Source organism: Zonotrichia albicollis, chromosome 5 (genome assembly GCF_047830755.1).
Source record: "Zonotrichia albicollis isolate bZonAlb1 chromosome 5, bZonAlb1.hap1, whole genome shotgun sequence".
NCBI classification, from domain to species: Eukaryota; Metazoa; Chordata; class Aves; order Passeriformes; family Passerellidae; genus Zonotrichia; species Zonotrichia albicollis.
Window position 1 is genome coordinate 29,936,256 of NC_133823.1, and position 26,628 is coordinate 29,962,883.

Here is a 26,628-nt window from a genome sequence, read left to right on the forward strand (position 1 = left end):
TGAGTCCAACCTGGCACTCTCAAGTCCACTACTAACCATGTCCTGAGATGCCATATCCACATCTTTTTGAACATTTCCAGGGATGGTGACTTCAGCACTTCTCTGGACAACATTTTCTGAGGCTTGCCAGCCTTTTCATTGAATCATGTTTTTCATAATATCCAGGCCAAACTTCCCCTGGTGCAACCTGAGGCTCATTCCTCTTACTCCATTGCTTGATATCTGGGACAAGAGTCTGCTCCCCACCTGGCTACACCCTCCTTTCAGGCACTTGTGGAGAACAACAAGGTCAGCCTGAGCCTCCTTTTCTCTGGGCTAAACACCCCGGTTCCCTCAGCTGCTGCTCACAGGACTTGTGCTCCAGACCCTTCCCCAGCTCCATTGCCCTTCTCTGGACTCTCTCCAGCATTTCAATTTCCTTCTTGTAGTGAGTGGCCCAGAACGGAACACAGGGGTAAAGGTGTGGCCTCACCAGTGCTGAGTACAGAAGGACAATCACTGCCCTGGTCCTGCTGGCCACACTATTGCTGATTCAAGACAGATGCCATTGGCCTCCTTTGCCTCCTGGGTACACACTGGCTGAAGTTCAGCTGGCTGTCAACCAGCAGTCCCAGAACCATTTTCACCAGGCAGCTTTCCAGCCATTCTTCCCCCATCCTGTAGCATTACTTGGGGCTGTTGTGACCCAAGGGAAGGGCCCAGAACATGGCCTTACTGAGCCTCATACGCTCAGGCTCAGATCCTTGGTCCAGCCTATCTAGATCCCTCTGTAGAGCCTTCCTACCTTCCAGCAGATCATAACTGTATCAAAGGCTATTAATAAGTCCTTAGCCACAGTTTTTTCTCACCCACTGAGCAGGTAACCTTGTCATAGAAAGAGATTGGGTTGGTCAAGCAGGACCTCCTTTTCATAAACCACTTCTGTCTGAACCTGATCCCTGGGTTGTGATAGCCCTCAAGATGATCACCTCCATTAACTTCCCTGCCACAGAGATCAAACTCACAGACCTGTAGCTCACCAGATCCTCCTTCCAGTCTCTCTTGTAGGTGGGAATCACATTTGATGACTTTCAGTCAACTGGATTCTCCCAAGTTAGCCAGGATGGCTGATACAAAATTATGAGTTTCCTTCCATTTTTTATTTCTGATGTATTTATAGAAAGATATTTTGTTGTCTTTTATGGCAGTGACCAGACTAAATTCTAATAGGGCTTTGATTGCCCTAATTTTCTCCCTATGTAACTTCACAATAAGCTGCCTGTGGCGAGAGATAGGAAACAAACCTTGTGACCCTTCCTGTCACCCAGACCACCGCTTTTCATACTTTAGTTTGCATAACATCAATCTCCTGTCAGTGGGTAATGTGCAGGTGTTTAAATACACAAGTGTAAGAAAAACATGCTGTTCTGATAGAAACTGCATTTGCTGAAGTACAAACAGCAATATCAAACAAGAAGTTCAGAATGGTTTTGACTCACTAGTCATTCAAAGATCAGCTTTCAAAAGGGGTGAAGAAAGGGAAGGATGGTAGGTATTTTTGTATGTCACAATGTGAACTAGATAGCTGAAGGGCATTACAGCTACTTCAGTAACCAGGATATATGTAGAAAATGAAGAATCCTCAGATAATCTAATACAGAAATAGTTTTTAGCTCTGGGAATTTTAGAAAAACTCAGCAAGCTGGGGGATGAAAGAACTCTGCTAGTGGACACTAGACTGCTCCAGGCAGAGAAAAAGCATTTGCAGTCAAGTGATGATTGCAACTACTCTCTTCATAAAGAACAACTACTTTCATTTTATGAAAGCACTGAAATACATATATGAAGCTTTAGCTGTCATTCTGCCTAACCTACGGTCTGTATGGAATAAGAAAAATTCAGCTCTGTGCTTTAGCTGTTTTACTGCTGATGAACTAGGGAACAAAATGATGCTCATTTCTCCTGTGGGAAAAAGCAGTTACTTATGAGAGCTACAAATCCCCCCTTTCCCTCAAAACAACAAACAACCTAAATCAAACCAAAAAACCAAATCAGAAGTAAAAAACCCCCAAATTTTGTAATCCAGTTAGTTCTTGTGTATAACCTGCAAAGCTCTGCGAAGCCAAGCAAAACAAAGTAGAAATTTCAAGCATTTTTCTTTATGTCTTACCAAAGTCAATAAAAAATAACTGATGGGAAAATTATTTTTAGTTTGAATATGATGAAATCTATCTCAATGTCTTTAGATATTAATTTAAATTCCTGTGAGGTCAGCAAAGTGATTTCACTGTGATTTAGACCCAGCTCCTTGTGCTTGTGTAAAAGACAGAAACACAGTCATGGATCTCAAGTATTTATGTGTCACTAGCAAAGCAAATTATGCAGAAATTAAAATATCCACCCATACTTACAAAAAATTAAAATGCAAATAAACAGTACCTTAAGGTACAAACTGCTAATGAATTAAAATTTCCAGTTCATTTCAATTAATAACATCCTGTCTTGTTTTGTTTGGATTTTTTTTATTGTTGTTAATGCTGTGTTTGATTGAGTTTTATAGTCATTTATCTGACTGGCTTTGTGTATGCACATCTCTGTTGCATCACCAGAGAGAATGGGACAGGAGATTGGCAGAATTGAAAGCCAAGAAACTCAGACCGTTAAAAAAAACCAAACCAAACAAACAGATTGTGCCGTTCTTAAATGTATTACCCTAAAAGACATAATTAGTAAACAATGAATACAATTGGTCTGTGAAAGACATTTAGTTTGCATGGACAAGCTTTGGTAGCTGTGGGAGCTACAGGGGTTTCTTCTGTGAGAAGCCACCAGAAGCTTCACCCATGTCTGGGAGAGCCAATGCCATCGGCCAATGAGAACTGGTGACAATGCTTCATTGATAACACATTTAAGAAGGAGGCAATAAAAAGATACTGCACAGACGTGATTAGGGCCAGGGAAGAGCAGAGTGAGAATATGTGAGCAGAAGACCTCTGCAGACACCAAAGGTCAGTGGAGAAGGAGGTGCTCCAGATGCCAGAATTGAGATTCTCCTGCAGACCACTGTGCAGACCATGACTGAGGCAGCTGGCTGCAACCCATGGAGGACCACAGAGATGCAGAGATCCACCCACAGCCTGCTGGGGAGACCCTCACTGGAGCAGGTGGATGCCTGAGAGGAGGCTGTGAACCCATGGGCAGCCTGTGCTGGGGCAGACTCCTGGCAGGGACCTGCAGACCCATGGAGAGAGGAGCCCATGCAGGAGCAGGTTTCCTGGCGGGACTTGTGACCCCATGGCGGACCCTTGCTGGGTCTGGCTGTGCCTGAAGGAGTGCACCCTGTGGAAGAGCAACCTGAGTTACAGCAGTTTATGTAGGACTGTTGTCCGTGCAATGTCACACAGGAGCAGTTCCTGGTGAGCTCTTTCCATAGGAGGGACAGGGGAAGCACTCCCCTCCCTGAGCAGTGGGAGAAACAATGTGTGATGAACTGACCATAACCCCCATTCCCTTCCTCCCTGAGCCACTGGGGGAAGGAGGTAGAAGTGGAAAGATGGGAAGGGTGGGAAAAAGGTGTTTTATTTTACTTCTCATGATCCTGATTTTGCTAGTAATAAATTCAATTAATATCTCCAATCTGAATCTGTTTTGCCCATGACAGTATTTGCTCAGGGATATCTTCTGGACTCATGAATGTTTGTTGTATTTTCTCAACACATAAACCTTTTTTTATTTCTCTCCCCTGTTCAGCTGAAAGGAGAGGAGGGTGACAGTATGGCTTTTGTGGGTGTCTGGCATCCATCCACTACAGATGTTTAATGGAAGCCTTAAGACAACTTGAGGTTTTCTTGGACAGAATAATACTTGGCACTGTGGGAATTGTCACTCAAAGGAAAGTGTCTGTCTCTTTCCTTCCCTAGCTTGCAAGAAGAAAGTAAATACCTTGCAAGAAACAAAAAACACCAGACACTATTTACGACAAAATATTGTGGTAACAGTATTTATGCTCAGGAAACTGCAAGTCACATTAGATATGTCCTAACTTCTTGATCACATGGGGAAATGCTGAGAAACACTCTGAAGACTCAAGTCACTGCCTATAGTGATTTTTTTCAGCATCTAGATGGTTGCTTATATTCTTTCCAGATAATTAAACTAATAATGTAGGTGTACATAACTAGAAAGAGTAAATATTTGACCGTAACAGAGGATTTCAATCTTCAAGAGTAACTAAGCTATCTATCAAAGATCATTTACCATTAAAGTTTTATCCCTGTGTGAATTTCAAGTAATTTAAGCACAAATTTCTTCTAAGGAAAACAGACATTTAAGATGTTCATACTAACCTTGGGAGCTCTGGGGGGGTTGACCCTGCCTGGACACAAGGTGCCCACAAAAGCTTTTCTATCCCTACCCTCCTTAACTGGAAACAGGAGAGAAAATAAAATTCAAGGCTTGTGGGCTGGGATAAGGACAAGGGGAGATCACTCAGCAATTGCCATCATAGGCAAAACAGACTTGACTCAAGGGAAATTCATTTAATCAGGGTAGGATAACGAGAAATGAAACTAAATCTTAGATCACCTTCCCCCCATCCCTCTGTTCTTCACAGGCTTAACTTCATGCCCTATTTTCTCTCCCTCCCCAGTAGCAATAAGGGGGATGAGAAATGGGGATTATGGTCAGTTCATAAAACACTGCTTCTGCTGCTCCTTCCTTCTGAGGGGGAGGATCCCTCACACTCTTCCCCTCATGTGAGACAGTAGTCCAGGAACTTCTCCAATGTGCCTACTCGCTATGAGCTTTAGTCCTTCACACACTGCTCCAGCACGGGTCTCTTCTAAAAGGTAAAGTCCTTCAGAAACACACTGCTCCTGTGTGGTTTCCCCCATGGGATCACAAGTTATTTCAGCAAACCAGTTCCAGAGTGAGCTCCTCTCTCCATTGGGTTGCAGGCCCCTACCAGAAGCCTGCTCCAGCATGGACTTCCCACAGGGTCACAGCCTCCTGTGGCATCTACCTGCTCCAACGTGAGGTCCTCCATGAGCTGGAGGTGGATATTTGCTCCAAAATGGTCCTCCTGGGCTGCAGGGGCACATGCTGCCTCACCATGGTGTTCATCACAGTCTGCAGGGGAATCTCAGCGCCAGTGCCCGGGCCATCTCCTGCCCCTCCTTCTGCACTGACCTTGTGTCTGCAGGGCTATTTTGTCACATGCTCTCTACTCTTTCCAGCTGCTATCTGCACCAGTTTTTTCCCCGCTGCCATCTCCTCTGGCTGCCTTGGCCTTGGCCAGTGGCAGGTCTACCTTGGGCCAGCTGGCATTGACGCTAGTGGACATGAGAAAGTTTTCTGGCAGCTTCTCACTGAAGTCTCACCCACGTATCCCTCCAGCCACCCAGCCTTGACCATGAAAACTCAATACAGGAACAGAGAATTTGCTTAGTAGCCAGGCATAATTTTATGCTTCTTTACCAGGAAAATGTCAATTAAAACCATCAATATTTTATTTCAGACAACTATGAAAGTGAGTAGCTGGAGAGCCAGCATAAATATTGATTAGGAAGAAGTGATTAGATGTGGTTTTAAAAAAACAGTTTTAAATGTCCAAGTATTATGTTTCATAAATGTCTGCATCACTGTTTTTCCATTAGACAAGCAACATTTTCCCTGCCACTGAGGACTGTATCAAATACATTGATAATTTGTTTTTCAACCCAGGAAAAATTCTTTATAAATACCTTTGCTTCGCCCCTCAACTTTGTTTGAAATCTTTTATAAAAAATCAATTCACAAAGAACCGACAGCAAGAGCTAGAAGACACTCTTATAAACTCCCTATTCATTACTATTTAGAGAATTAATTGAAAGAAGAGGGTTTATGATCACTTTAGAGTATACTTCATTCAATTCTTAATGATGTTTAACATTTGACAGATGTTTTTCAGCTCAGTCAATGCATACAGAGATTTGCAAGTGGTGTGTCAAAAAATAGATTTAAATTAGATTTCTCCCTATTTTGAAAAACTGAATTTTTTCCTAAATTTAATTGTTTAAACCAAATTTTTCAGAATCTTTCTTTTAATATGAGATATTTGCAATGAAACAGGTAGATTTTAGCATACAAATAAAATTGTAGAAGCTTCCAAAGCCAACTTGTTGGAAAATCTATCATAGCACACCTGGGTCTTTTTGACTTACTACATAGTTCTCAATCCAGAAAATATTTTTAGTTGAAAAAAATTATATTAATTTAAATCTGAAGCATCCTTTTACCTTGCCATATGTTGACAGCAAAAGTGAAGCAAGTATTCATTATATCTCAGATTTAGTACTTGCAATATGTGAGCCATGTGTACCTTTTCCACACTTATTCTGTTACTAGGACAGCATTTTAACTCTTAAGGTGAAACAGAGTTCATTTTCACTCATTGAAAACATGGATGTTCAATGCTGTATATAATAATCTATAAATATAGCACCTTTACAGACCCCTTTCCCTTATGCCATCCTGAATGTCTGAATAAGGCAGGGAAGACCTTACAGTAAACAGTTATTGGGAACTACATGCTATATTACTCAATTTTGCAAGCTTTAGATATTTTTAAGCATTTAGTACTAGTTTATCTCCACATACCAGCCTCAATGTAAATACATTAATAGGCTAAATTAATCTCAATGATAAAATTGTCAACTTTTACTGTTTCTGAAAATTATGAGGAAAAAAACCCTTATTATTTATGTACTTAAATTCTCCTTTACCTGTCCCCTAATGACGTATGTGACAATAATCTTGCATTATTCTGAAAATCGCAAAAGTTTTTGAGTATATGCCTTTAAAGTACTGCAATCTATTCAGTATCTCTAAGTAATCTCAAATTGCCTAAAAATTTTAGTAGTCAATTCCTGTAAAGTCCTATTTGCAGTTTTTAATATTAATATCTGAGAAGAAAGGAAGTGTTCAAACTATTGTTAGAATTCAACATTCAGCTACTTTTTGGTCAAATTGCATCACACCAGGGTCCTCTCCAGCATTCTGTGCAATCTGAGATAGCTTTTTGCTTCACAAGAGCAATGAGATCTAATCACTAACTCTAACAGACAGAAGAAAAATAATTTCTTGCTTTTGTTTAAAAAATTAGTTTTTCTTAACAACCTCAATAGTTTACCCAGTTACCAAATTATGCTTAAAAGGCTATTTTGAGAGAAAGAAGCTAACTAATTTTATGATCAAAATAAAAAAATCCAAAATGAAATAAATTTTAGAAGATAAATTAAAAGAAATACTAAAAATGGTTGAAAAATAAATCCAGTTAAAAGTAATAATTCATTTTAAAAAGAAGCAAAAGTAAAAAGTTTTTGACGCTCAAAATATCCACTTCGAGAACTAGAAACATGTTGCTCAGATATTTATTAAAAAAATCACAAAACACTGAATGTATTGGTTGATAAAATTCAAAGGTAATGACTACTAACTAAAACATTTCTGCATGTTAGTAACGCATTTTGGGTGCTTTCATGCCACATGAAAGAAGAACAAAACTCCTTTTCTCCCCTTCTCTCAACTGTGTTTACCAAACTCTTAGCCAAAGTTTTAAATTTAAGTTTTACAGATTTTTTTGGTAGCTATAGCTATACAACAAACTTAAAACTGCTGAATCTTAATCACTGCAAAATTTTGGCCCTCTGTGGATAATGACCTTTTTTGGAGGGATTTATTTATGTGGTAGTTGGGTTTTGACTCCTGGAACAGCCTTATTAAAGAGGCCTGCACCTTACCTGCTCCTTTTAATGTAATTTTTTTTGCTGGTATAATTAAGTGCTGTAAAACTTCCCATAATTGTACTTCTGGTTATCTCCTTGTCCAAGAGTACTACATTTCATTAGCTAAATCCTGTGCTGCTGTGGCTAGCCCAGTGAAAAAATAGGATGAAGGGACACCAGGCAGAGCACCAGTAAAACTTACAGGGAAAGATCAGAGCTAACCTGCTCCTGTGGAACCACCAGTTATCCACAACCTTTCCATCAACCAAGACAGGAAAGTGAGTACATTATAGAAAATTACTGGAGAAAGCAATTCCATTATATTTGAGCCATCCTTTGAAGGGGCAAAAAAAAATAATTGCCACTGCAAACTGAAAGTAAAGGAGATTCTGCCAGTAGGTCCACTGCAAATTAGCACTGAAATCGCAGCCACTGTCATTGGAATGGCATAAATCTTTGCATCATGAAGAAATTTTGCATCTCCCCACAATGAGTGGGACCCTTTGTCATTGACCACATGGAGGGTTTGAACCAATAATATTCTTCAGACATCAATGAATTTCTCACCAGGAAGTCAGGTTTTTGATTCCAAACAGCTTCCCAGCATAGCATACAGAAAAACCTGTAAACCACCAGTGGTGGAACAGGAAACAACTCAACCAACTCATAGAAATATTAGTTAATACTATTTTCCCTCAGAACTGTGAGCATTGTGTCTTTTTTGTGCCCTCCCTTATTTTTAAACTATCAGTATATTTTACACCATAAATAAGTATTTTTTTTCCTTCAAACAGAGGATTATATAAGGACCATACAAGCAGTTTTTCTAAAACAAAACACCACAAAAAATTACAACCACTACCAATAATCCTCCACCACATGTACCAAAACACTTGTTTCCACATTTTCAATTTCCATCTGAAACCAAAATTTCCCCTCTCAAACCTATGTCAAGAAGACAGATTGCCACAACACAGTTATGGAAGTTTAGTTAACCCTTAAATATTTGTTATCCTCAATATCAAAATACATAATTTTTGTGGTTTCTTTTTTTCTATTTCAACCACAAGTACTGAAATGTGCATACATAATTAGAAAATGATGATATGAGGAATCAAAAGGAAATTATCTGCTACACATTTTTAATAATTTTGAGAAACGTTTTTGATGGCACAGAGGAAGACATAATTAAAACCTCAAAGTTCTGAACAACAGGATTTGTTACAGATATTTCTTTCTTTCAATCTTCTTTAAATCTTTGCAATCAATTCCTTTCTATCAGCATTTTTAATGTAGTTCTATTACGTCACTTTTAAATAATTCCAGCTTTTCAAGATTCTAAATGTAGAAAAAAAGAAAAACAAAATCAATTACTCTTTAAAATTTCACATAACTCTTCTATTGTCCTTAGATCAAATTCCTCAAAGAACAAGAGAAACAACTTAATTTTTCTTATTGAAAACTACAGTATATTTTATTATCAATGCACCAAAGATCCTTTGAATGCATTTGGTAACTTTTACATCACTAAATCCATCATATTGAAAACATAAAGCCAAACACTAAAACCCACAAACACAGTCTTAAAGGGAAGATTAAGCAGTGCCTGTCTGTGCTTTAATGTCCAGTAAATATTATATTACTTTATATTATGGCTTACACTAGAAGAATAATTCATGCATCAAGCATGTAAACTGACTTTTACAATTAAATATGCAGGAATGAAGGAAACAATGTTTTACGCAAAATTTAAACATTTTGTTGATATAAAATAGTCCAAAATTGCAATCCATTTACAAATGCTTGAGATTATTTAAATTCTAACTAGTTGTAATCTATAAAGGTTCATTAAATCATGCTGCAACATATAGGTCATAACTTAGTTGCACCACCGTTTTGTCATGCTACCTTGAAAATTTAAAGGGACTTCAAGATGTATGTAATAGCAGTAATCAATTCCTTTAATCTCCCTTATAAGATGAAGGGGATTATTGAACTTTTATTTATCATTTTCTCATTCAAACCAAATAAATTTATTACTGGTGAATGGAGATGCTAATTTCTTTAGCTGGACCAAATAAAGGTTCAGTTTGAATGTTTGTCTTTTTGTACAGCTGGCTATATAGACCCACAGTTTGGCTGCTAATGTTAGAAAATACTGTAGGAATAAATAAATATTTTATGTGTAAAACCTACCAAGATTTCATTATTAAGCATCATCTGAGAATTGTGTTGTTAAAGTATTGGTTTTTGGGCTCATCTGTGGAGTAGTCCCGGATTACCAAAGGTAATATATAGTGGCAATAAAACTTGCTGCTCATTTTACATTTTTTGGAGTATTGTATATTTTATGGGGTCAATTTTTTGAAATTTATCATTTCCACAGAGCTTGCAATTTCATGGTATCAGAGTGTTAACACCCAGCTACACAAAGGAGTTATACTATACTGTATTTCTTCCTTTAAATCTGCTATACTGCAACAGAATCAAGTAGATATAAGCCTGTATTTTTCTATTGGTTATTTAATAGTAGTGATATCCTGTGGAAGCTTCTAGAGGAGTCATAAATTTTCTTTCCATAGCTGACACATGTCACTGCTTAAGCACTGCTTAAGTGCGTCTATCCATTTCTCACCAGAGATATGGAAAGATTTTATTTCAGCATATATTTTCTTTCTTAAGGATATCACAACAGTTTGTTCTCCTTTTAAGGAAAATTGCAGCTTTACTTTCTTTAGAAATGCATTCTCACTGAATTCAGAACTATGTGCAATGTAATGCTAGTACCAGTGTTAAATGGCAGAATGCCATTCCCCTTTTCTAAGTGCTTTAAAAAACACACCCACAGAAGAAAAACTCCCCACCAACGCACAGCTGTTTAACATCAGGAGATATTTCTGAATCAATGCGTTTGAGCACAGAAAGCCACATCCTTGTGCTTCTTAGGGATACACGCAGGATAACATCTTTGTATATACGGAAGGGGTTTTTGCTCACCTGCCCACCCAAAATAACTTCAGTAAAGAACATGTCAGTGGCAAACAGCATCATTTTTTCCAAGTAACACTTCCAGGTTTGCAGGGGAAAACCCACGCAATGCTAACTTCATTCTTTTTAAAATCAGTGCTTTTCGGAGCGAGTTCCACAAGGCATGATCATTTCTGTATTTAAATCTCATCAGGAAAAGACCAGAACTACATCTAGACAATTCTAACAGGCCTGTTTGATTCTGGAAGAGGTTATAGGGATGGACTTGTATTATACATCACAGGGGTTAGAAAAGAATTTTAAGACTGTATTTTTATTGAAATATCTACTTGGCTGAATGCACACTAATAGGTTGCTTGTAAACACAGAGCACTATGATAGTTAATACGGTAGGTCGTCACTTTCCTCTGATCTGGCTGTCAACAGCTATTTTTTATGTGTCAGAGGTAATCTCTTTGGAGCAGCAACTGCATGTGGTGTGTGAGCCAGTGAGAGCTGCATTCAGAAATAAAACACCTATGGCTACAGCAGCAAAGGGAATGCTACAGAACAGACAATAGCACAAGGATGGCCTGCTCTGAATAGTTGAGGACACTTGGATAAAAACTTCTAATGTTACTCTTGTTTTTAATATATTGCTCATATATTATGTATCTATCTACTATTATAATTATCTTTTAAAATTTAAACAATTCTTTAAAGAAATAGTATCAAACAATCAAACACATAGAAATTATTTCTGTAAAATAGAGGCAGCTCCTTTTCATAAACAGAATTACTACATTTTGCTCCTGCCTGTCCAAAATCCTTCAGTTTCTACTGATTTCATTGTATTTAAATGTTTTATTCCCCCCTCCCCACACTCACAATTTTGTTTATTAGATACTGATGGGTAGAGCACCTATATCAAAATTTTAGTAACAACTCAAATGGTGCACTGGCATTAGATAAGATGATTCAGGTGTAAAAAACTGCACAACATCTCAGCAAAATTGTTTTTTCATTACATGGACAAGATATAAAGTAATCTTAAAAGCTTATAATACTGTGTTTATTCAAAGAAGCTGACTGACTGTAAAAAAAAACCCGAGCTTCTAAAACGAAAACCAGATAATAATTAAAGGTGTACAAAATGCATTAGTTAACCCAGTATTTTACACTTTAAATATGTGAGGGACTAGGTCAAAAAATGGGAATGATAATAGTAAGTCCCTGCTGAGGATATTTATCAAGCCTTGCTAAGAGCGATTTTGCTGCTTTTTACTTTGCAATGATATAGGTGAAACGAAACAGTACTCCTTAAATCTCCAAACTTCATTGTTATTTCTGAAACACTCTTAGGCATTTCGAGTAGTTCTTCGCTTCAGTAGTCTGTTCCTTGAAGCACTGACTGAAGTGAATTTCACAGGAGTCAGCTGAGCCAGGGGTTTACAGTTCACTTGTCTGGCACAGACCTTCAAGAACAAGTTAGCCAACGCCAGGAACAAATTCAGCAACTAAGAAATAAGTAATCTACACCTAACATTGTAAAGGTTATTTTATTGCAGATATTTCTTAATATATTTTTGACTTCCAAAGGTAACTTGAAGATTTTTACACACACTCATGTGTTACTTTAGAGGTAGCACCTAAAGGTGGCATGTTGCATTTTACCTTCAAAATTCTGATCTCTTCAGCAATGTAAAAGAGTTTAACTTCTTGTCATATGACTTTGAACTAATATGTGATGCAATACAAATGTGGGAAATTATCAGCTCCAGTGTGGATTGTAATGCAATGCATAAAAATGGGGTGTTTCTGTCGTATTTAATGCAAATAATATAAACTGAGTTAATAAAACATTCATGCTTAGTCTTAACAGAGACAGAAAAAAATCTTTTGTCTGATCAAAGGAGCAATTAAAAGCAGAATTGAGCTTTTAATTGTATTTTAAACTTCATACAACCTTTACTGCATCTATCTTATTAGTTTTGCATTATGTGCATTAGGGCATACTTTCTATGAATACATTAAGTTATCATATTACTAGAATTTATTCTATTTATATGACTACTTTGTATACAAATCCTAAACTTACAGCTATTCTGACATAATCTGGTTCTGTTCTATAATTTAAATTTTATATTTCTTTTGTCGTAGTAAGAGCAGACAGAAGCTTAATCTGGCATTACTTTACAGGGCATTTCTTTTAGTTTCCATATATAGTCCCTATCTCTTTTAGCCTATGTTGATGGTGACCTATGTTTTCCATTAAACATTGAAAATAATATTTTCAGTGTAAAGCTATTTTTAAATAATCATAATTCACAGTTAATTGTTAAGTCATTTTCCTACTAGTTCACTTCTTACAATCAGATTACATAAGAAAAATAAAGTAAAAAATAATCATTGCACACTATTTAGAGGTAAGGATTCAAGGATTCATCTGTGCCTGAGATTTGTTTACTAAAGAATTAATTATAGGATTCTGAAAACAACTAAAGCCTTTATAGATTTTTGTATATAGACCAGTAACTGAAAACAGGTGGAAAAATAATCCCATGGAGTAAGATTCAGTTTAAAAAGTAAAAAATAAATAAATAAAATATTCAGACCCAAACCTTCACCAAATGTGAATCACAGGACCCATCTGAAGAAAGCACAGTGACACATAGTAAAGAACATGACAATGTCTCCATGTTTCATTAATGTAAATAAATATGTTAAATTATAAGTTGCTTCTTTTATAGTTTTTAAAAAACTCACAGAAAATTATTAAACATCAAGCTGATGTGGTCATAGGTCAAGTGATAGAAAAATTATTTAATATTGCTCTTGTTGCTTAATTATATAATATTAATTATTTATTGCTTATTATGTAATATTGCTTATAAAAGTAAGCACACATATGAGCTTTAGTTGCAAATAAAATAATCAAAAATATCTTCCTCTTTGTGACTTAAGGCCTTCAGTAGGAAAAAAAAAGGCCTTGAAGTCTTTTATGCGATGTTAGGAAGTATGTGATGACTTTCAATTTTCAGGTTATAAAGAGACATTTTTTATAGACAACCAGGATCATCAGGAGACCCATTGGGTACAATGTGTTTTTAGTGCTGTATCAAGTGACAAGATATAATCTATAGCTCTAGACTCTGTTGTTATTAGTAAATTATTTTCCCCATGAAAACACAGTTTCAGGGTGATTTATTTTTTTTAAACACATCACTTTCAAAATAAGGTAGAATAAGATATTTACCCAAAGGTTTTCTCAAAAGTTAAAGCCTGACAGGGGACTCAAGTATCTTTATAACCAGCCTAAATTTTAATGCAACTCAGGTAAGTGGTAAATAGAGAAACAGAGAAGGCTGCTGTAATATGATCCTATGTTTCTAAACATTGGGCCCATCTTTGGGCCCCTTCTGACAGGTTTGTCTATCTAATATGATTTTTCACAGTTTCTTTAAATTCTGCCTTTGTTTCTTCATTCTTTCTTTCTCTCTTTCATCCTCCAGATGTTTGATGGATTAACATTCCTCTTCTTAGTCTGAATTTTTGTTTGACATATAAGTTTTTGAAATTGTTTAAAAAAGTGTTGGACTTCATATAGAATCAGGTTTTAGCTTGATTTTTTTTAATTGAATTTTTTCCCTGTTATTAATATGTATAAGTAATACAATTACTTTCCAGCACTAAAATATAGCATGCTTCAAAATGAAAAGAAACTTAATTTACTGAATTCATCAGGTGAGAAAATGAAGACACTGAAGGAAAAAGTGTCTTACTTGAAACTGATACTTCAGTAGCTTTTTATAAATCAAAATAAAAAACAGTCTTTTAATCAGTTGAGTTACCTCCCTCAAATTTCTTCAGCCTTTGTTCTCTGCTAACAAAGCGCTTTTCAAATTATAGAAAAAATGTAAAGGTTTCCTCCTCCCAACTTTCTTCCCTACAACTTGCATATAATTTCTCCTATAATCTTTGTAGCTGAAGTCCTTTGGATGCAAGGTGCGTTTACAAGTGAGATATTGTTAGTGTTGCCTGAGGCTATTATGGTGTAGGCATTTTCTTTGACCTCCAAGCATTTTGCAGAGTAGTAGAGCAGCATTACAACCCCCAGAGCACATAAGTAGCTGCACCACATTTCTAAGGAAGCCTTATTCCACTGAAGCATGGAAATGCCTTCATATAGAACAATTCCTGGGCTTCATGTGAGTATTTTAATTAAGTGCAACACCAAAGTTCTATTAAAATTCTAGTTTTGGTATTGAATTTCCCCAGGTGGTTAATGTGATATGATAAAGTGTCTCAATAGAAAAAAAAAAAAACAGGATTCTCAAAGCACCATTGAGCAGAAATACTCAAGAGTGCACACACTACTTATCACATAACTTAAACAGGACTGTTTAATTGGAAAGTGTATAATGTGTTTTGATCTGCCAAGCATTCTTCAATGTTTTAGTGATAAAATTCTTTGGAGATATCTTAGCCTTAATAGCTTGGTGTTTGCATCACAGGCTGAACAAAGCAGCATTGCTGAATCCCTTTTTACTCTGAATATCTCCATATGATCACCCATAAAAGTTCACAAAGTCTCTTCAGGGAATGGAAGTCTGTCAAACACAAAAAGATGGTAGAGTTCCAGAATGTTTTTTATCACTACATACAAGAGAAATCTCACCTCACAGAGGACAAAATGATAATTTAGAGATAAATAAAAGAGAACATGCTTTGTGTCAGTATGGAATTACATTTAATGATCTAAGAAGGTATTTCAAGTCCTATTTGGTACAGAGACAAAAACCTTCACTCCAGATTTTTCAGCACGCTAACATCACTGTCCATGACCACAGTTTAAAACAAACAAAAAACAGTCAAAACACAATAGCTTGATCAACTGGAGTTGCAAATATAAAAATACAATAAAATTAAGTCTGTTGCCATAGAAATTAGAACATGTGTGACCAAAATTCTGGATGTGTACATGTTCAAATCTTTTGGATGAGGTCTGTCTACAAGATCATCAAGGTATCAAATATTTCTATATTTTATAGACAACTTCTAATATAAATATTGAATTAATTAATGCTTAAAAATTCTTAAAAATCATGTGAAATTAATGAATTTTAAAAATTTGTTTGCACTTCAGACACCATCAAGTTTATATTCTGTTTAAGGTTATTGAACCTTAACTTGAAATACATTTTTCTGCTTGGTAGCTTGGTAACTAATGCAAACATGAGGAAGAAAAACCTTGAGTGTTTTCCCCCAAAACACTCCACTCCATCCACTCATGTACATTATTTTTGGACAGAGGCAGAAAGAGATATATGACTCACTAATTGCACTTCTCTCAAGAAAAAATATATTGTAATAGAGGATTCTCTACTAGGACTAGAAATAATCCTGTTGACAAAAAAAAAAAAAAACTCTAGCACATTTATATCTTATTTCCCTATAACATAAGTATTTGCACTAAGTTTTCCAAGACTCTGCACACAGAGCAGATTCTTAGAGCTGCAAACCATACCCTCTACATTTTGTTCCTCAAGTTGCTTAAATTGTGGCAGTATATCCGCAAGAGGTGTGATCATGAGTCTATCTTTACCTCATGCAAAGTATATATAAAAATAGAATCAATACTACGCTTCACTAAATTAAACTATTGCTTAAATCAAATCCGAATCCCAAATTTCCTGAGTATAGCTTTGGTATTTACTGCTGGACTAGAACTGCTGCCTGATATCAATGGGTAGGGGAGTGAGCAATAAGAAATAAGGAAAGCATATTACAAGTTGAAAATCACTGAAAATCATTGACAAAGATACAAGAGCAAACCTGCAGAAAACAGTAAAAGAAAGTACAATATTAGCAACCTGAAGTTAAGAAAAAACCCCTGGCCATATTGCTAATTTTAAAATATTCAGCCTAAGATTTCCACTTTACCATGTTAAAACTGCATTTTCTTCTCACAGGAGATACTGACCTGTTCTAGTTCTAAGTACAGAACTATGCTGACTCCATTGCAGTGTGATTATAACTCTTCCTCAATACTCTCAATTAAATCAAAAAGAAAGAAGTTGGCTAGGTAAGTCTTGTTCTTCTAAGAGCTTCAATTTTTAGACCGTTTTTCCACCTTGATGCACTTTCATGTCTTTATTCTAAGTGAATAATCTCTCAGCATAAAAAATTCTTTACCTATCCACTGTTTCTGTAACACAACAGCTAATACATATTTATAGATTTTTAAGCAAGTAAACCAAAATCGAGATCGCTGCGTCTTTAATTCATCTCTTGGTTTTAACCAATGCAGAAACTGCAGAGATTATTCACAGTGTACTTTTTATCTCCTCGGATGCAAGATCAGAGATGACTCACAAAAAGTTTAAAAGTTTCTTAGCTCAAGTGAATATACAGCCACATAAATATTTTAACCAAGGATCTAAATTGAGTTATATGCTGCTTAGAAGATTCTACTTCCACTGTTTTGTTTTTTTCCTCCTCTTTACAGTTTTTTGTCACTGCCTGCCTTAACCTCATAATTAATCTACTCAGAGACCACCTCGAGTGATATACACTCAGAGCAGAGTTCTACTGCATGGAGCTGATAAATCAAAGGCAGCACAGACTTGTTCAAAACAGACCCTTGTTTTGGATTCTCCTCAACAGTTCTGAAGGGCTGACGCACCACATATGTGTGGTGCAACTTCAGACAACAAGGGACGTGATCTTCAGGAAGGTAGTCTTATAATCAATTCTAGATAGTGATTCTCTGATGGATTCCTGCTGTTTTACAAGCCCTTCTCTGTCAATCCCTACATCTTTATTTCTCATGGTAATTAAAAAAAAAAAAAAAAAAAAAAAGTAAAAACATCAGTGCAGTAAACCATGGCATAAGACTGGATATGTATAAATTCCAGCACAGTGGTAAAAGTGCATCATTCAGCAGTCACCTAATGCTGCAGTTAAGCCCCTGTGCTCAGGATTCTGCTGTTGAAACCTGCTTTATGGTGTTTGTGGTGTGTCACCAATGAAATTGTCATCCCACCAAGTACTTGGCACTTCGAAAGGGATTTTCAACAAGTCAGCTGCTCATCAGCTGAATACTTTTTACATTGGCTCCCAGCATAAACTGAAATATAGATCTTCTTTTGCTTGGGGAAAAAACACTGTAAAACAAAACCCAAAACAAACAGTGCAATTACAGAAGACAGAGTATTGACAAATGTAGATACTTCACTTCCCTGATGTAATACATTTATAAAATAAAATACATTTATTTTAATTTTTAAAATTTATTTACTAGTTTCTTCAAGAAATGTAGGTGCAGTAGTATATTTAAAATTAGTTTGTGGCTCAAGATTATATTTCCTTTCTGGCTCTGCAAGTGACGTTAGTGATTCAGTCCTGCTGGCTGTAACAACAAAATTCAGTCTCCTCCCAAAACACTTTTCCCTTTCCTGTGGCAGAAGAATTTCTTACAGTAGCATGAACTTGGTAGGTTTGTGGGAGAGGAACTGCAGAGTGGTGAGTGAAGGATTTGGCAGAGCTGGGGAGGTGGTGGAATACAGAGGGATCTAATACTCTCAACAGAGTATTAAAGATTTTCAGTCTCCACAAACATCTTAGAGTAATTTTGAAGCTCCTTTCCAACTTCCTCTGACTCATCTCAGAACCATATGTATTAGCAATCCCAAAAGCACTTCTGCTGCAGAAGTTGTTCTCTCTCAATGTCCCTGAAATAAATAAGTTATTTTCTCTTTATCCTTAGGCCAGAGGGTTTCAAACATGGCTTACATTATTGAAAAGGCTAAAAAAGCTCTTCAGGAAAGATGAGTCTTAAATTTCATTTTGCTCTAGTGCCTAGGCTTCTTAATGTTGGTTATTTAGTTGGGGATTACACCCCCGAATCCTTTTCCGGACGTCAGTGTCTAAATCCCTTCTTTCAAAAAGTTTTCTTTTCAAAAAAGCTTCTAGGTAATAAAAGGAGACAGGTCTTTCAGTTAATAAACAGAAAGATAATTAAAGTCAAGATGCTATTTCATTTTTCTTCTCTACTTGAAAACATTCAAGCTACACAGATAACTGCCATATTGTAATGCTTTCATTTCAGGTCATAAGTGAAGAGCAAGGGAGATGGTGACACTATAACCTACTAGCACAGATGCTCACATGATGCATCAAAGAGCAGGAGGTTGGTTGAACTTCACTAAATCTATGTAAAATTAGCAGCCAAAACCTGATTCTACAATTTTAGCCAAAGCATTGAACTTTGTCCTAAGGTAAAACCATGTTTGAATTTCCAGTCCCAAAAGATATGATGGATCAAATCCCACACATAACACGCATCACACTTTAGAAAGACCTTTGGTCTATGCAATAAGCACAAAGCCAATTTTTTGTTCACTTATTTCAGAAGATAAAACTTTTCATGTTGATCATGCTGGTGGTTATACCTTTATTTTTGGATTGCTGTTTTCAAGCCTTTGGATAGTAAAAGGTCCCAGTCAACAAAACTTGTATTTTCACTGGCCCAAGATAGCATGATAAAGCAAAGTATTACATTGTTTCTCAGTGTGAAAAGCAGTGAAGAGGAGAACTTTACTGATGATCAGCTTACACAAAATTGTCACTCTATTTAGCATCTTCACCGAGTTTTTCCATTTATTTGGAAGAAAATCCAATTGTTTCCCTGTATTTGCTAAGGGCATTCTGTCTCATGAATGAAATATAAAGGTCTATTTCTTCCACACTGACATTCAAAACAGTATGTGGTACTTCACATAACTGTGTTTTGTTCACTGACAACCCATGAGATTGCTAGAGTTGGAAAAGTCCTCTAAGATTGTTGAGTCCAATTATTAACTGAGCACTGCTACATTTACCACTATGCTTTGTCTTCTAGTGTCATATACCTATTGTTGGAAAACTTCCAAGGATGATGATTCCAGCACTTCTCTGGACAGCCAGTACAGCCAGTTCCATGGCCTGTTTACCCTTACAGTGAAGAATTTTTTCCTAATATTCAATCCAAACTTTCCCTGGTGCAACTTGAGGCTGTGTCCTCTTGTCCTGTCACTTGTTGCCTGGTTGAAGAGATTGACCCTCACCTGGCTATACCCTCCTTTCAGGGGTTTGCAGAGAGTAATAAGCTTCTCCCCTGAGTCTTCTTTTCTCCAGGCTAAACAAGTCCAGCTCCCTCAGCTGCTCCTCATCAGATTTGTACTCCAGATCTTTCATCAGCTCAGTGCCCTTCTCTGGATATGTATTTTGAGCCTTTCTTCTCAGCTTCCCTAGATCTCTACTTTGCCATCCAAATGAAGACTCACAGCATAAGTAATTGCCATTGAGGCTACTGAGAAACTAGCTATGACCACCAAACAGGAGGAAAAAACAATCTAGTGTACTGCATATGAGCATGTTCTTAATTTTGTTTGATGAAATACCAACCAAATACCTGAATAAACCTTATTTGGCATCTATGGAATGTCCTTTTATACAGGAAGTGGGGATTTTAAGTGTATTTTCATAATACTCTTCAAAGATTAAAAGCATATTCCCACTTGTAAAGAAATCTAAGACCTTAGTCCACAAAGTGTACCATGTAAACAAATAAATAAGAAAACATTTTGAACTGGTGCCTACTACTGAAAGAGCAACTCCTTTGTTGCTCTGGTTGCTATTAAGGTCCCTCAAAAGCTAAAATAATTCTCTGCAGAGTTGAAAGTGAGGTTCAAATCTCTTCAGGGCATCTTGCAGGTATTTTTTCTCTATGAGGTGAAGCTGCAACCAGAGCTCACTCAATTTCAAAAACACAAAGGTGATTCCTGTATCACAACAACTGTACCAGTTATTCCAGTATCACCACTGCTCATCTGCTGAGCTACATGCTACCAAAACAGCCCTGATAGTACCCACGTAACCAGACAGACATAATAAAAAGTGTCACAGGAAAAAAGTGGCATTAATTTGTAAAACAAAGTTAATTCCAAGAAGAAAAAAAATCCCAAATAAACAAAGAAAAAGACTGAAAAAGGACAGTTTAAAGTGTAATAGCAGCCAAAATAACTTTGTAATTGTTAGGAAAGCTGTTGTGCTTGACAAAGCACGTAGTGAAACTATTTACATCCAAATACAACCCTTAAAAACTTAAACGCTAAAGAAGTGTAAATCAGGTGCTCAGAAAAATACATGGCCAAATGTCAACTGTTTTCAGAGTATAATAGAAGTCATTTGTGTGGAATGATTTCTCAGTAACCATAATATTAACATCAGCACCAAAAGAAATAGTTTGGTAAAGAAGAACATCTCCTTCAATAAACATAGTGCAAAAAAAATCTTCCTATGAGCCCTGAAGTTTACACATACCCCCTGAGCTCTGCTTACACAGGAGTCAGCAGAAAAACCCATAAGAGCAACATTTTATTCCTTCACAAGAGTTTAAAAGATACATTTTCTGTATTGTACCTGGTACTGATTACCTTAATGCCTTGAGTTGATAGGAGGATTTGCCCTTAAGTAATAGAAAGAGTGTGACAGTCTTGTAAAGGCTTTTCTTCTGAAGAAATGCACAGAAAAGCCTAATTTCTGGTATTAAATTTGTCACATTGCTAAATATTCTCAAAAATACTTGCAGTTGAATTTAAAAAAAAAATCACATGGGTCTGTCCTTTTAAATTTATTTGAAAGTAGGATAGAATTATTTCTATTTTAATAATTCTTTGCTACTTTACTAGTCAGTCATTTGCCCAGGAGATCTCTCTTGTTGCCCAATTGTGCTTTCTACTTTGGTGTTGCAGAAATAGTTAAAAGGAACAGAACGTTTCTTAATCTCCAAAATTACTCTATGCATTCAGAAGTAATAGAATCCCTTGATAATTTGAAGTGAAACACTTGACTTTAGGTAGATCCTTTAAAATGTAGAGCTGGTGTGTTGTAGGCTAAAGGAATGAACACTAATAAGGATTCTCAGACACGTGGTGTTCACCATCTTACGCTGGGAAGTGTATTGAACAGTTTGGAGTGTAGCTTGGGAACTCTTAGAAACTCTTTCGCTTTCCACCAGTTATACACTACTGTTTTATTCTCTATTCTGGTAAAGTAACAACTTCTTGTACACATTTGCTGAATAAAAGCCCAAACAATCCTAGAATACGACCTGCAGTTAGAGCACAAGTCACACATGCATCTCAGTATTTACAAAGTACTGAGAACTATAAAGACTATTCAAACAGACAAAAGTCTGTAAGATGTTTTGTTGAACACGAAAGGAAGTATGCAGAAAAGGAAAAGCTTACTAGAATGAAGTATTATGCAGTGTATTAACTATAAAAGTTTCTTTTGCCATTCTAGGTACAGTAACCACTGCAATCACTCTAGGAGAATTTGGATTACATACCAGCTGCTACAATCAAACCTACAAAATGTGCAAACCTGAAAATTTATTTGATCAGTCACACTTTATATCTAGTAAAAGCAATTTTCCAAAGCTTATATTACATTGTGACATCTGATGGGAAGGAGTTTTTTATATACTGCCTTCTTGAAAACTACGTTTTGGTATGTGTTAGTCATTAAATACAGTGTTTCATAAGGAATCTCATAGATTCAAAGACTGACATTTTTCTCAAGCTGAATTCTCCTTATATTGAGGAAGAATACATTTTCATTTCAAGTATGCTGGCTTTGTGGAGGCGTGAAAAATATCTGAAAGTGTTGCCTTTGTACAGTTAATAAAACATCACCCATTCATGTAGATATATATCTTTCATAAACTTCTTATCTTAGTAATTGGCAAATTCCATGGTTGGGTTACTAAAGCCACCTAAGGCAGAGGTGTGTGCCCATTGCTGATGCTGTTCTGCCCAGCAACAGCAAAACTATCAATATGTAAGGAATCAGTGAGGTGTGGTACCTGCCAACAGTGACATAAGATGACTAATTAGTATGTCTGGCTTAGTCAGTCTTTATTTATTTCTCAAGCTCCCAGCTTCACTTTCAGATGTAAATTCTGTTCTACATGCTCATCTCCGGGACAGGATAAAACTCCCAAGAATGTTGTCTCTTTAGCCCATCTGAACACTAAAAGAAGTGGAGTTTTCACTTAAAATAAGGGGAGAACTCTAATTAAAAAGATAAAAGAATATTACATTTTCCTTCTCATGGAAAGCTGGTCTACAGTGAGCGCTATTGAGTTCTGGGAAATCTTAATTTCAATTAGTCTTGAATCTTTTGTTGTTGCTGTCATCATTGATGATAAGTTATGGTATGCTGAGAAATTCTGTGGAGAATATGTTTACTGTCATTCATCACTGAGATTTACAGAGATCCCATAACAGCAATTAAATGCTGTTGTTTACTCAATGCTGTCACCAGAAGAGGATATAGCCTGTAGAGTGGAACTATTCAGAAGCCTGAAAATGTTTTGTTTGACAGTCACATCCAAAACACAAGCCAACAAGCATCTCTTTTAAGGTCCTCCATACGCTTCAAGAAAATCTGAATTCTTGTCCAATAAAGAGTTTTCGTTTAAATGCTTGTTCTGTCTCTAAAGCCAAATGAAACACTTCATTAACTCATTCTTAGTCAAAATCATAAAAGGATGACTGGCTTCTTTGTAAGCACTTATGTGCTGTTATTTGTAACCCTCACTTGGTGACAAAGAGGAGACCCCAGTGTAAAAGCCATTCCTATTTTTTATCCCTTGCTCAAACAGAAGTTGCATGATGCATAAATCAGTGCATAAAGTGCAAAAACATCCATGGAAATATTTATACAAAAAAGGGATGAAACAAAAATGGGAAGTATTTCTTTTGCTCAACAGCTCAAAGCTGCTCCTCACATCAGGGTTTCAGAGAGACATAGAAAAACATAAGGCTTTGTATCATAGAGATCCTGTGGTGATATATACAAAGGAGACTTCAAGTTTTTGCATTCATAAAGTGAAAATAAAGAAGTGGTTTCATGAAGGAATAAGATGTTGCCATGTCTCCCATAGTAGATGATGATCTGTACTAAAGTACAAGATATGATGCCATTTCCAAGGGAAAAGGACAAAGCTGTGTCAGGGGAGGGTTAGGTTAGATATAAGGAATCTTTCACACAGAGGATGGATGGGCACTGGAATAGGCTCCCCAGGGAAGTGGTCACAGTGCCAAGCCTGAGAGAGTTTAAAAACCATTTGCACAATGCTCTCAGGCACATGGTGTGACACTGGGGGTGTTCTGTGCAGAGCCAGGAACCTGAACCTGTGATCCTAGTCAGACCTTTCCAACTCAGGATAGCCTATGATATTGTCTTCAGCTCACTTCTTTCTTTCTTCACTTCCCTCCTGTCAGGGTGCACCTGAGAGGTTTATAAATTACTGTTCAGGAAATTCATTGGAGTGCTGAAATAAATACCATGAAATAGGACTAATCAGCAAAAGGGGGCACATGCAGAGTGTTATGGTATGAGTTTTCTGCATCACTGCTAAGGACTGCTTCATGCAACAGTGCAGCTGCATGGGCATTCCATGGCAATATTCAGTGAAATAGCATATCTACTCTAGCAGACTCAACTAATCAAATAAAGGTTATCACTCCTAAATGGAGAAAGAAGTGAGGCATATCCTATAAAAACATTATTTTATAGAAGCAGGTCTATTTAATGCCTTAGAACTACCACTGGAATCACTGGTATGACCTTCAGTTTTCATTGTGCAAGTATTTTTAGCAATCCATTACTGTCATAGTTGATGAAACTTTCTACTACCGTACCTGAAAGCTTTATTAAAACTTCCATTTTTTATGAGAATCAGTAATAATGAGTGCTTATGTGTAATTGCAATATTAAGAAGACACTCTTTGACTTAAATTACTTTGTTTTGAACAGGAAGTGGTATAGTAATTTTCAAAATTTCTGAGTTGGTTTACTTTAATAACATTGATAAACTACAAGCAATTTCTTCTACTGCTATAGAACATTTTTAATAAATACAATATAATTTCAACCATTTTCAGTGTCTTAGCTGTAAAATTAATATATTCAATGAAATCCATAAATTGGAAGAAAACTCATGTAGCAAAAAGCTGTTATGTATATATATATGTATGTATAATTACAATACCAAGTCAGGGAATTTAATTGCTATAAGTTCTTCCATTAAACTTAAGTTGAGCACACTCACATTTTCTAAAAGTGCCTTATTATAACCAAAGAAAAGCCTTTAACTTTATTTTACCTAGGAATATCTTAGCAAGGTTACAGGAATATTGTGTTTAATCCCTACAGTACTCTTTCTTCACATATTCTTCAGTGACACTTTAATCTCATTTACAGAAAGTACTAAACAGTTGCTTCATGGACTGGGAAAACGCAAGAAAAATATCCTTTGAGAAGTTTTCTGCTTTAAGTGGTGATATCAAACATCAGGTCACACAGGTATTTGCCAGTTCACTTTTACTGCTCCACAGGGAAAGTGTCACCGCAGAAAACAGATAAAGAAAAGCCTTATACTACTCAGTAAAAGTTATCAATGGATTAGGTGACAAGTTTGTGATTGTGAGGACCTGCCAGGGTGCCTTGTGTGACAAGAGAACAGGAGCCACCCCACAGACACAACCAGTCCCAGCCAGCTTCACTGCTGTTCAGAGCTGAGCCCATCAACAATACATTATTATACATTTCTTAAACACATTATCCCTTGTGATAATGTATTTAGGAAAGGGCAAAAGTGCTGCATGCCAGTTTTGAGATGGAGAGTGAAAAAAATGTGAGCAAAAAAGCCCAGCAGACACCAATGTCAGTGTAAAAGTGGGAGGGGGTTCTCCAGGCACCAGAACAGAGATCATCCTGCAGCCCATGCAGACAGCATGGAGGTGCTCATCCAACTGCAACCATGGACAGAACACAGAGCAAATATCCACACTGAGGCTTTTGTCTTTCTCACTTTCCTATTTTTAATAGGAAATCTTTTAGAAAGATTAGAAATTTAGAAATTAATCTTTCTTAGTCAAGTTTATTTTGCCCATAATGTTAATTAGCATGTGATTTCCTTGTATTTACCCTGACCTTTGAGCTTTTTGACCTTATCTTCTTGTCTTGCCGAGGAGAGTGAGCAAGAGAGCACTCTGGTTGGAGGTCTGACAGTCAGCCACTGTTTAACACAAGTTTAACACACCACCAATTTTGTAGATCTAGGATAAGGACTCTGGAGAGCCTTCCAGAGTGATCTAAAAATAGAAGCTAATTGTTTTATTAGAAGGCTAATACAATATCATTTCCTGCAGCAATGACACAGGACATCAATAAGGTCCTGTGCTATGCATAAGACCTTTAAATCGGGCCAGTTTCACATCTTTAGATAAATGCCTTCAGAAATTTATTCAATGACAACTGTTACCAGCATTGTGGAAAACAGCAGCAAGTGAATGTCAGTGACTAGCTCCTGATAGCATTTAGATCTGAATGAAAGTAAACATCTTTTTAACCGGCCTACAATTGGTCTACTAGTGATTTCGGATTTCCAGTCTGAACATGAATTCTGGAAGACAGGTACTCAGCATTATCTGAAAGTACCATTCACCTAATAACATATTTGATAAAGAAATCACTTTCAGAATTCTCACTCCACTTCTTACTTAGAAACAATCCTCAGCACAAAGATGTAGTTACTCTAGTTTAAGCAAACAGGAATCAACAGGTTAGAAAAAGGCTCTGAGATTACTAACTCCTGAATTTTACAGCTTTTTGTTCAAGAGCACAAAAGGCCTTGCCATACTGAGCTGTAATTTAACTCTGCTTACTTACCCTGATATAGGTCTGAATTGACAACATGAAAAGTTATCAGTCTTTAAAAAGTCACTTGAATATAGTCAGTGCTTCAAATGAGCACTGAGTAAGTGCAAATTAAAAGAAATCATATGAAGCTGTTTTATCATGT